This window comes from Oncorhynchus masou, chromosome 29 (genome assembly GCF_036934945.1).
Source record: "Oncorhynchus masou masou isolate Uvic2021 chromosome 29, UVic_Omas_1.1, whole genome shotgun sequence".
Classification (NCBI taxonomy): domain Eukaryota; kingdom Metazoa; phylum Chordata; class Actinopteri; order Salmoniformes; family Salmonidae; genus Oncorhynchus; species Oncorhynchus masou.
Window position 1 is genome coordinate 101,087,842 of NC_088240.1, and position 8,232 is coordinate 101,096,073.

The window sequence follows — 8,232 nt, forward strand, 5'->3', positions numbered from 1 at the left end:
GTGTCAGGACGTTATATTATGTTGAGGCACGGCAAGGCTTGTTGCCAAGGTAACGCCAGGATCAGAAGCTCAGGTGTCAGGACGTTATATTATGTTGAGGCACGGCAAGGCTTGTTGCCAAGGTAACGCCAGGATCAGAAGCTCAGGTGTCAGGACGTTATATTATGTTGAGGTACGGTAAGCCTTGTTGCCAAGGTAACGCCAGGATCAGAAGCTCAGGTGTCAGGACGTTATATTATGTTGAGGCACGGCAAGGCTTGTTGCCAAGGTAACGCCAGGATCAGAAGCTCTTGTTGTACAAACACGGACATGTTTCCTTTGACTATGAAGTAGTGGTTAGAAGCCTGGTGGTTAGAGTGTAGAGGCGGCAGGGTAGCCTAGTGGTTAGAGTGTAGAGGGGGCAGGGTAGCCTAGTGGTTAGAGTGTAGAGTCGGCAGGGTAGCCTAATACTATAGTCAGACTCAGTGTAATATACTATAGTCAGACTCAGTGTAATATACTATAGTCAGACTCAGTGTAATATACTATAGTCAGACTCAGTGTAATATACTATAGTCAGACTCAGTGTAATATACTATAGTCAGACTCAGTGTAATATACTATAGTCAGACTCAGTGTAATATACTATAGTCAGACAATGTGATATAATATAGTTAATATAATATAGTGGTTAGAGTGTAGAGGGGGCAGGGTAGCCTAGTGGTTAGAGTGTAGAGGTGGCAGGGTAGCCTAGTGGTTAGAGTGTAGAGGGGGCAGGGTAGCCTAGTGGTTAGAGTGTAGAGGGGGCAGGGTAGCCTAGTGGTTAGAGTGTAGAGGGGGCAGGGTAGCCTAGTGGTTAGAGTGTAGAGGGGGCAGGGTAGCCTAGTGGTTAGAGTGTAGAGGGGGCAGGGTAGCCTAGTGGTTAGAGTGTAGAGGGGGTAGGTAGCCTAGTGGTTAGAGTGTAGAGGGGGTAGGTAGCCTAGTGGTTAGAGTGTAGAGGGGGCAGGGTAGCCTAGTGGTTAGAGTGTAGAGGGGGCAGGCTAGCCTAGTGGTTAGAGTGTAGAGTCGGCAGGGTAGCCTAATACTATAGTCTGACTCAGTGTAATATACTATAGTCAGATTCAGTGTAATATACTATAGTCAGACTCAGTGTAATATACTATAGTCAGACAATGTCAGCTAACGTTAGTCAGCTAGCATGACTATAGCCAGCCTGCTAGCTAGTTAGCAGTAACGTTAGCTGACTAATGCTAGCTAGCATGAGGGACTAACTTACTTCCACTAGCTAGCATGACTATAGCCTGTAGCCAGGTAGGTCGAGCTAGCCAGCCTGCTCAGCATTGACTGAAGCTGAGTTGTAGATAGTGTTGTATTGAATGTGTCAGAAATAGCTGTGCAAAGGGACAGATAGCTAACCATTTACAGTAACTACGGTTCATTATCACCTTTCTGCAGGTACCTCCGGCCGGGCCGCTTCGTCTTGTAGCAGGTTGAGGGAGTAAGGTTAACTTACTACTACTGCTAGCTAGATTGAGGGACTAACTTACTTCCACTAGCTAGCATGACTATAGCCAGCCTGCTAGCTAGTTAGCAGTAACGTTAGCTGACTAATGCTAGCTAGCATGAGGGACGAACTTACTTCCACTAGCTAGCATGGCTATAGCCCGTCTGCTAGCTAGTTAGCAGTAACGTTAGCTGACTAATGCTAGCTAGCATGAGGGACTAACTTACTTCCACTAGCTAGCATGGCCATAGCCCGTCTGCTAGCTAGTTAGCAGTAACGTTAGCTGACTAATGCTAGCTAGCATGAGGGACGAACTTACTTCCACTAGCTAGCATGACTATAGCCAGCTTGCTAGCTAGTTAGCAGTAGCGTTAGCTGACTAATGCTAGCTAGCATGAGGGACTAACTTACTTCCACTAGCTAGCATGACTATAGCCAGCCTGCTAGCTAGTTAGCAGTAACGTCAGCTGACTAATGCTAGCTAGCATGAGGGACTAACTTACTTCCACTAGCTAGCATGACTATAGCCTGTAGCCAGGTAGGTCGAGCTAGCCAGCCTGCTAAGCTAGTTAGCAGTAACGTCAGCTGACTAATGCTAGCTAGCCAGGAAGTGAAAGCCAACTCTGTTCAGTTGTTGTTGAGTGGGTTCTATTGGCATGCTAAACTTCATGATAAGTTAAGCATCTTGACTCTGTGCTGCCGACACCGCAGGTCAACCCAGTGTGTCAACACACCCACTATGCTCTATGAATATTATATTAGGGAGTGTGGACTTCCAGGCATGAACAAAACTTATATGATAATAGCGAAAACACAAAAGAACTATGGTCAGAACGTGACAGAGACGACTGGAGGAAGCGCATCCACTCAGATTACAGTTTGGGTTGTGGGTCAAAAAAAATGGCAGTAAAGTGATTATAAAAAGAAAAAGAGTGTAACCTTTATTTAACGAGGCAAGTCAGTTTATAAAGAACAAATTATTATTTATAATGCCGATGAAGAGAAAGCTGACTTGTGGAAGACATTTTGCTACATTATTTATTTTATTTTACTAGGCAAGTCAGTTAAGAACAAATTCTTATTTTCAATGACGGCCTAGGAACAGTGGGTTAACTGCCTGTTCAGGGGCAGAACGACAGATTTTTACCTTGTCAGCTCGGGGATTCAAACTTGCAACCTTTCAGTTACTAGTCCAACGCTCTAACCACTAGGCTACCCGGGGTCCATAGTAGAGTTCATTTGGATGAGGTATGTAACCAACGCCTGGTGTGAGATTTTAAATGCTCGTGTTAATGTGTGTAAGAAGAGATACTGTTGACTCTTTGGATGCTGATTTGACCATACATGAGCTGCATTCAGCCTTAATCATCTCCCCCCGGCACAGCCAGAAGAGGACTGGCCACCCCTCATAGCCTGGTTCCTCTCTAGGTTTATAATCTCCACCCCTCATATCCTGGTTCCTCTCTAGGTTTATAATCTCCACCCCTCATAGCCTGGTTCCTCTCTAGGTTTATAATCTCCACCCGGCACAGCCAGAAGAGGACTGGCCCACCCCTCATAGCCTGGTTCCTCTCTAGGTTTATAATCTCCACCCGGCACAGCCAGAAGAGGACTGGCCCACCCCTCATAGCCTGGTTCCTCTCTAGGTTTATAATCTCCACCCGGCACAGCCAGAAGAGGACTGGCCACCCCTCATAGCCTGGTTCCTCTCTAGGTTTATAATCTCCCCCCGGCACAGCCAGAAGAGGACTGGCCCACCCCTCATAGCCTGGTTCCTCTCTAGGTTTATAATCTCCACCCGGCACAGCCAGAAGAGGACTGGCCCACCCCTCATAGCCTGGTTCCTCTCTAGGTTTATAATCTCCACCCGGCACAGCCAGAAGAGGACTGGCCCACCCCTCATAGCCTGGTTCCTCTCTAGGTTTATAATCTCCCCCCGGCACAGCCAGAAGAGGACTGGCCCACCCCTCATAGCCTGGTTCCTCTCTAGGTTTATAATCTCCACCCCTCATAGCCTGGTTCCTCTCTAGGTTTCTAATCTCCACCCGGCACAGCCAGAAGAGGACTGGCCCACCCCTCATAGCCTGGTTCCTCTCTAGGTTTCTTCCTAGGTTTTGGCCTTTCTAGGGAGTTTTTCTAAGCCACCTTGCTTCTACACCTGCATTGCTTTCTGTTTGGGGTTTTAGGCTGGGTTTCTGTACAGCACTTTGAGATATCAGCTGATGTAAGAAGGGCTTTATAAATACATTTGATTGACTGATTGATTGGATATACAGGCCCAGGTCATGATCAGTTCTGCTAGAGAATATTTAAGCATCTACCTGAAGAGGTCATGTATATTCTCTTGGGATTATTCAGTACGATTTGGAGTGAGGGGGTTTATACCTTCTGGTTGGAAACACTCAGTAATATTATAATTGTAAAGCCTAGTAAGGGCCTTTTCATGTGTAAAGAAAAGATGACAGTCAACAGATTGTAGAGGTTATTAGAGGTTTATTGAGTCAATGTCAAAGTGGATTCCTTTAAGGTAACCCTAACCCTGTTGCCTGTTTGTTTAATAATAGCCTACTGATTCCGTGAGCACCCAAGCCTCATAGTGGGCTTTATGCCGCATTCAAGATAACTGGGAACTCAGAAATCTCCAACTTCAATGCATTCAAGATAACTGGGGACTCAGAATTTATTTTTATTTTTTTTAAATTTAATGGTCATCCAACTTGGAAATCCAAGTTGGAAACTCCGGGACCTTTCCAGAGCTTTAACTTTTCGACCTGAAGATCACTGACATTGATTAGGTTTTCATTCCAACCCTCTTCCTGGAGATCTACTGTCCTGTAGGTTTTCATTCCAACAGTAGATCTCCAGGAAGAGGGTTGGAATGAAAACCCACAGGACGGTAGATCTCCAGGAAGAGAGTTGGACTGAAAACCCACAGGACGGAAGCTCTCCAGGAAGAGGGTTTGACTGAAAACCCACAGGACGGTATGAACTGAAAACCCACAGGACGGAAGCTCTCCAGGAAGAGGGTTGGACTGAAAACCTAGCCCTGGTGTAGATGAAGGGGTGGAGAAAGGTTCAAGACAAGGATTGTGTGTGTGTGCCATTCAGAGGATGAATGGGCACGACAAATGCTAAGTTCATTTGAACGGGGTGTGGTAGTAGGCAGAATGTTAGTTACCAGAGAGACGTGACAGAAGGTTAGATACCAGAGAGACGCGACAGAAGGTTAGATACCAGAGAGACGCGACAGAAGGTTAGTTACCAGAGAGACGACAGAAGGTTAGTTACCAGACAGACGACAGAAGGTTAGTTACCAGAGAGACGACAGAAGGTTAGATACCAGAGAGACGACAGAAGGTTAGTTACCAGACAGACGACAGAAGGTTAGTTACCAGAGAGACGACAGAAGGTTAGATACCAGAGAGACGACAGAAGGTTAGTTACCAGAGAGACGACAGAAGGTCAGTTACCAGAGAGACGACAGAAGGTTAGTTACCAGAGAGACGACAGAAGGTTAGTTACCAGAGAGACGACAGAAGGTTAGTTACCAGAGAGACGCGACAGAAGGTTAGTTACCAGAGAGACGACAGATGGTTAGTTACCAGAGAGACGACAGAAGGTTAGTTACCAGAGAGACGACAGAAGGTTAGTTACCAGAGAGACGCGACAGAAGGTTAGTTACCAGAGAGACGACAGATGGTTAGTTACCAGAGAGACGCGACAGAAGGTTAGTTACCAGAGAGACACGACAGAAGGTTACCAGAGAGACGACAGTAGGTTAGTTACCAGAGAGATGACAGAAGGTTAGTTACCAGAGAGACGACAGAATGAGACTGCAAAGACTACAAAGAACATTTATGGATCTACTGGGATTTTCAAAAGAGACTAACTTTCTGTTTTGTCTGCTCTTGCACTCCAGAGATACGAATAGATGGGTTCATATTTTTTTGCATACAGTTCTGTTATTTTGATTAATGTATTTGCAATTTTGATGTAAAATATATTTTTTATTAATGTTTTTATGTGTTTAAAAGACGACTACATTTTCGAAATGCATTTACTTTTTTGCAAAAGTTGTATCTTGTGGACTCTGTTTTGAAAATCGACAACGTTGTTCCAAAGAAATGCTTGTATGTGATTCAGAGAAACTAATTCATAGACAGTTGCTTGTGAGACAGTACATGACTTCAGCACATTTCATAGTTCTGTATAGTCTTCTACTGGATATATTTCCAATAATAACAAAAAATAAATGTTTTAACTACTTTATTTCTTAGCTCTGTGTGTATATTTTTGATCATGCACTGTTGAGGAAGGTTTACAAGTATTCCGTGCACGTGAAGAAAAATCTTTGATTAGAAGATGAACGCACCCCATTCCCAACAGCTATCGGAGTCAATAAAACGGTGACCGATTTGACCAGCACTGATATTGAAATTAAGTTGCTCAATATTCAAACACAACATAGTTCAACGAAGCAACTCCATGTGATTTCTCTTTACAATGAAAGGGGGTGCACCGTTCCTGGAGGTACTGCAATACCAGGTCGATGCGTGGAGTGGACGGAGCAAGCCCCTATTCCATCTCCCTATTCCAAAAATCAATTTAATATATGGTCCCCAGATAGGGGACGTATCAGATATTAAACTGATAAGAACAGATACTACACTTGATCTTAGCCAAAAGGCCGAGAAGCGATAACCACAATGGTTTCGCGAAGAAGTGGCCATTCTCCGACACGTCAAATTCGATGATGGTTACACCAAAATGAGTTCTGTATGTTTTTTGTTTCCCATAAATAATATAAGGCTTTAAATAAATGGTGGCATGAATGGGGAGTTGATCAACGCCAGGAATGACCACGTTTGACTGTTACAAAGTAACACATTTGTAGATTCTAAGATCACGTGGTTGTCCGCCCTCCAATCAGAAATGAGAGAACGCGTTGTTAAGTTAAAACCAGATCGACAGCTAAATTGGAATAATAATTTATTACGTGTGTGTGTGTGTGTGTGGGGGGAGGGGGTGGGGGGTAATTTGGAGATAATAATATTGACGTAACATTTGATCTTGTATCAAGTATATCTGGTAGCATTGCTGCCACAAACGAACTGAAGCAATTGTCCACTTGGTGGCGCCAGAGTTCCACCGACCGTCGCTTTTTCCTGGTTGTCCTGTGGTTGTCCTGTGTGGTACAGAAAACTGCATTTCAATGTTGAACCACTTGACTTCAAGACATCGTCAACGAAAATAACGTGAACAATAAAAATAGCCTGTATTTTTTTTGTATCTGTCTGTAGAGCCTTGTATGATAAGTCCATTGTGAGAAGGCCTTCATAAAGTGTCCCTCCTAAATTACTACAGGCCAAACTTCAGAGATGTCAATGGCACTGGACTGCAGTAAGAGAGCTAAGGAGCGGATGGTCCTGGCTGCCTAAATGTTTCCTCCACATAATAAACTAAGAAACATGGCACTTTGGAGGCTTACTTTTATAATTAGACTTACTCAGTCACTATAACTAACTTCATAAAATGCCATTAGGCCTAATGAAGATACTATACATGTAAGTTACTTGTTTGGTGTCTTGTGAATCAACCTGTATGCGCATTCGGGTTGAATATTTCCCCGGTATTATAGGATAATAAATAACCTGGTAGTTTCCACCAAAACTTGGAAGTGTCATTTGAAAGCATTATAACGTATATAAATGTCTGGATTTGATGAGAGCTTTGATTCAGCATGAACATTCTAATCTGATGCTACCTGAGCCTAATGAGACCGATATTAACCACATTTAATGAGCCCGACATTAACCACATTTAATGAGTCCTACATTAACCATATTTAATGAGCCCTACATTAACATTTAATGAGCCCTACATTAACCACATTTAATGAGCCCTACATTAACCACATTTAATGAGCCCTACATTAACCACATTTAATGAGCCCTACATTAACCACATTTAATGAGCCCTACATTAACCACATTTAATGAGCCCTACATTAACCACATTTAATGAGCCCTACATTAACCACATTTAATGAGCCCTACATTAACCACATTTAATGAGCCCTAATTTAACCACATTTAATGAGCCCTACATTAACCACATTTAATGAGCCCTACATTAACCACATTTAATGAGCCCTACATTAACTACATTTAATGAGCCCAACATTAACCACATTTAATGAGCTCTACATTAACCACATTTAATGAGCCCAACATTAACCATATTTAATTAGCTCTACATTAACAACATTTAATGAGCCCTACATTAACCACATTTAATGAGCCCTACATGAACCACATTTAATCAGCCAAAGCCCAAATGATTGTACTGTTATCCATTAGGTCCACCAGGACCTCACATGACTGTGAAACATTGTTGTGTTGTAACTTTAATTTATGACGTTCACCACACTAACCAGTGATATATTTTTGCAATGGGAAGTAATAGCTGGTTTGTTAATTTAATTCTGTTTATGAAATAGTTGTGCTATTGTATTGTTCTGACTTCATGGGGCCGACTGGAGTGAATGTCATCGTTCACGATGTCATCAAATAGCTCCTCCTTCACTAGAACGGCCCAATTACAGACTATATGATGTCGGGCGCATTAAGTGATGCTGTTTTCTGTTATTTTTATGATTTTATAGTTTGACACGACGTATTGGAAGATGTTTGGTCCCTCTGAAAGCCGAGGTCCTATAGTCACGGTTCACCACTGGATCTAAGTGAAGG

The 8,232-nt window shown here is 43.2% G+C and overlaps 1 non-coding gene across 1 annotated transcript; it reads right to left on the reverse strand.

Annotated features, from left to right (window-relative positions):
* Positions 1-5,991: 5,991 nt before the first annotated feature.
* On the reverse strand, positions 5,992-6,182 carry LOC135521426 (U2 spliceosomal RNA). Its single transcript, XR_010452562.1, has one exon. It is a non-coding gene; the product is annotated as a U2 spliceosomal RNA (small nuclear RNA).
* Between the last annotated feature and the right edge of the window lie 2,050 nt (positions 6,183-8,232).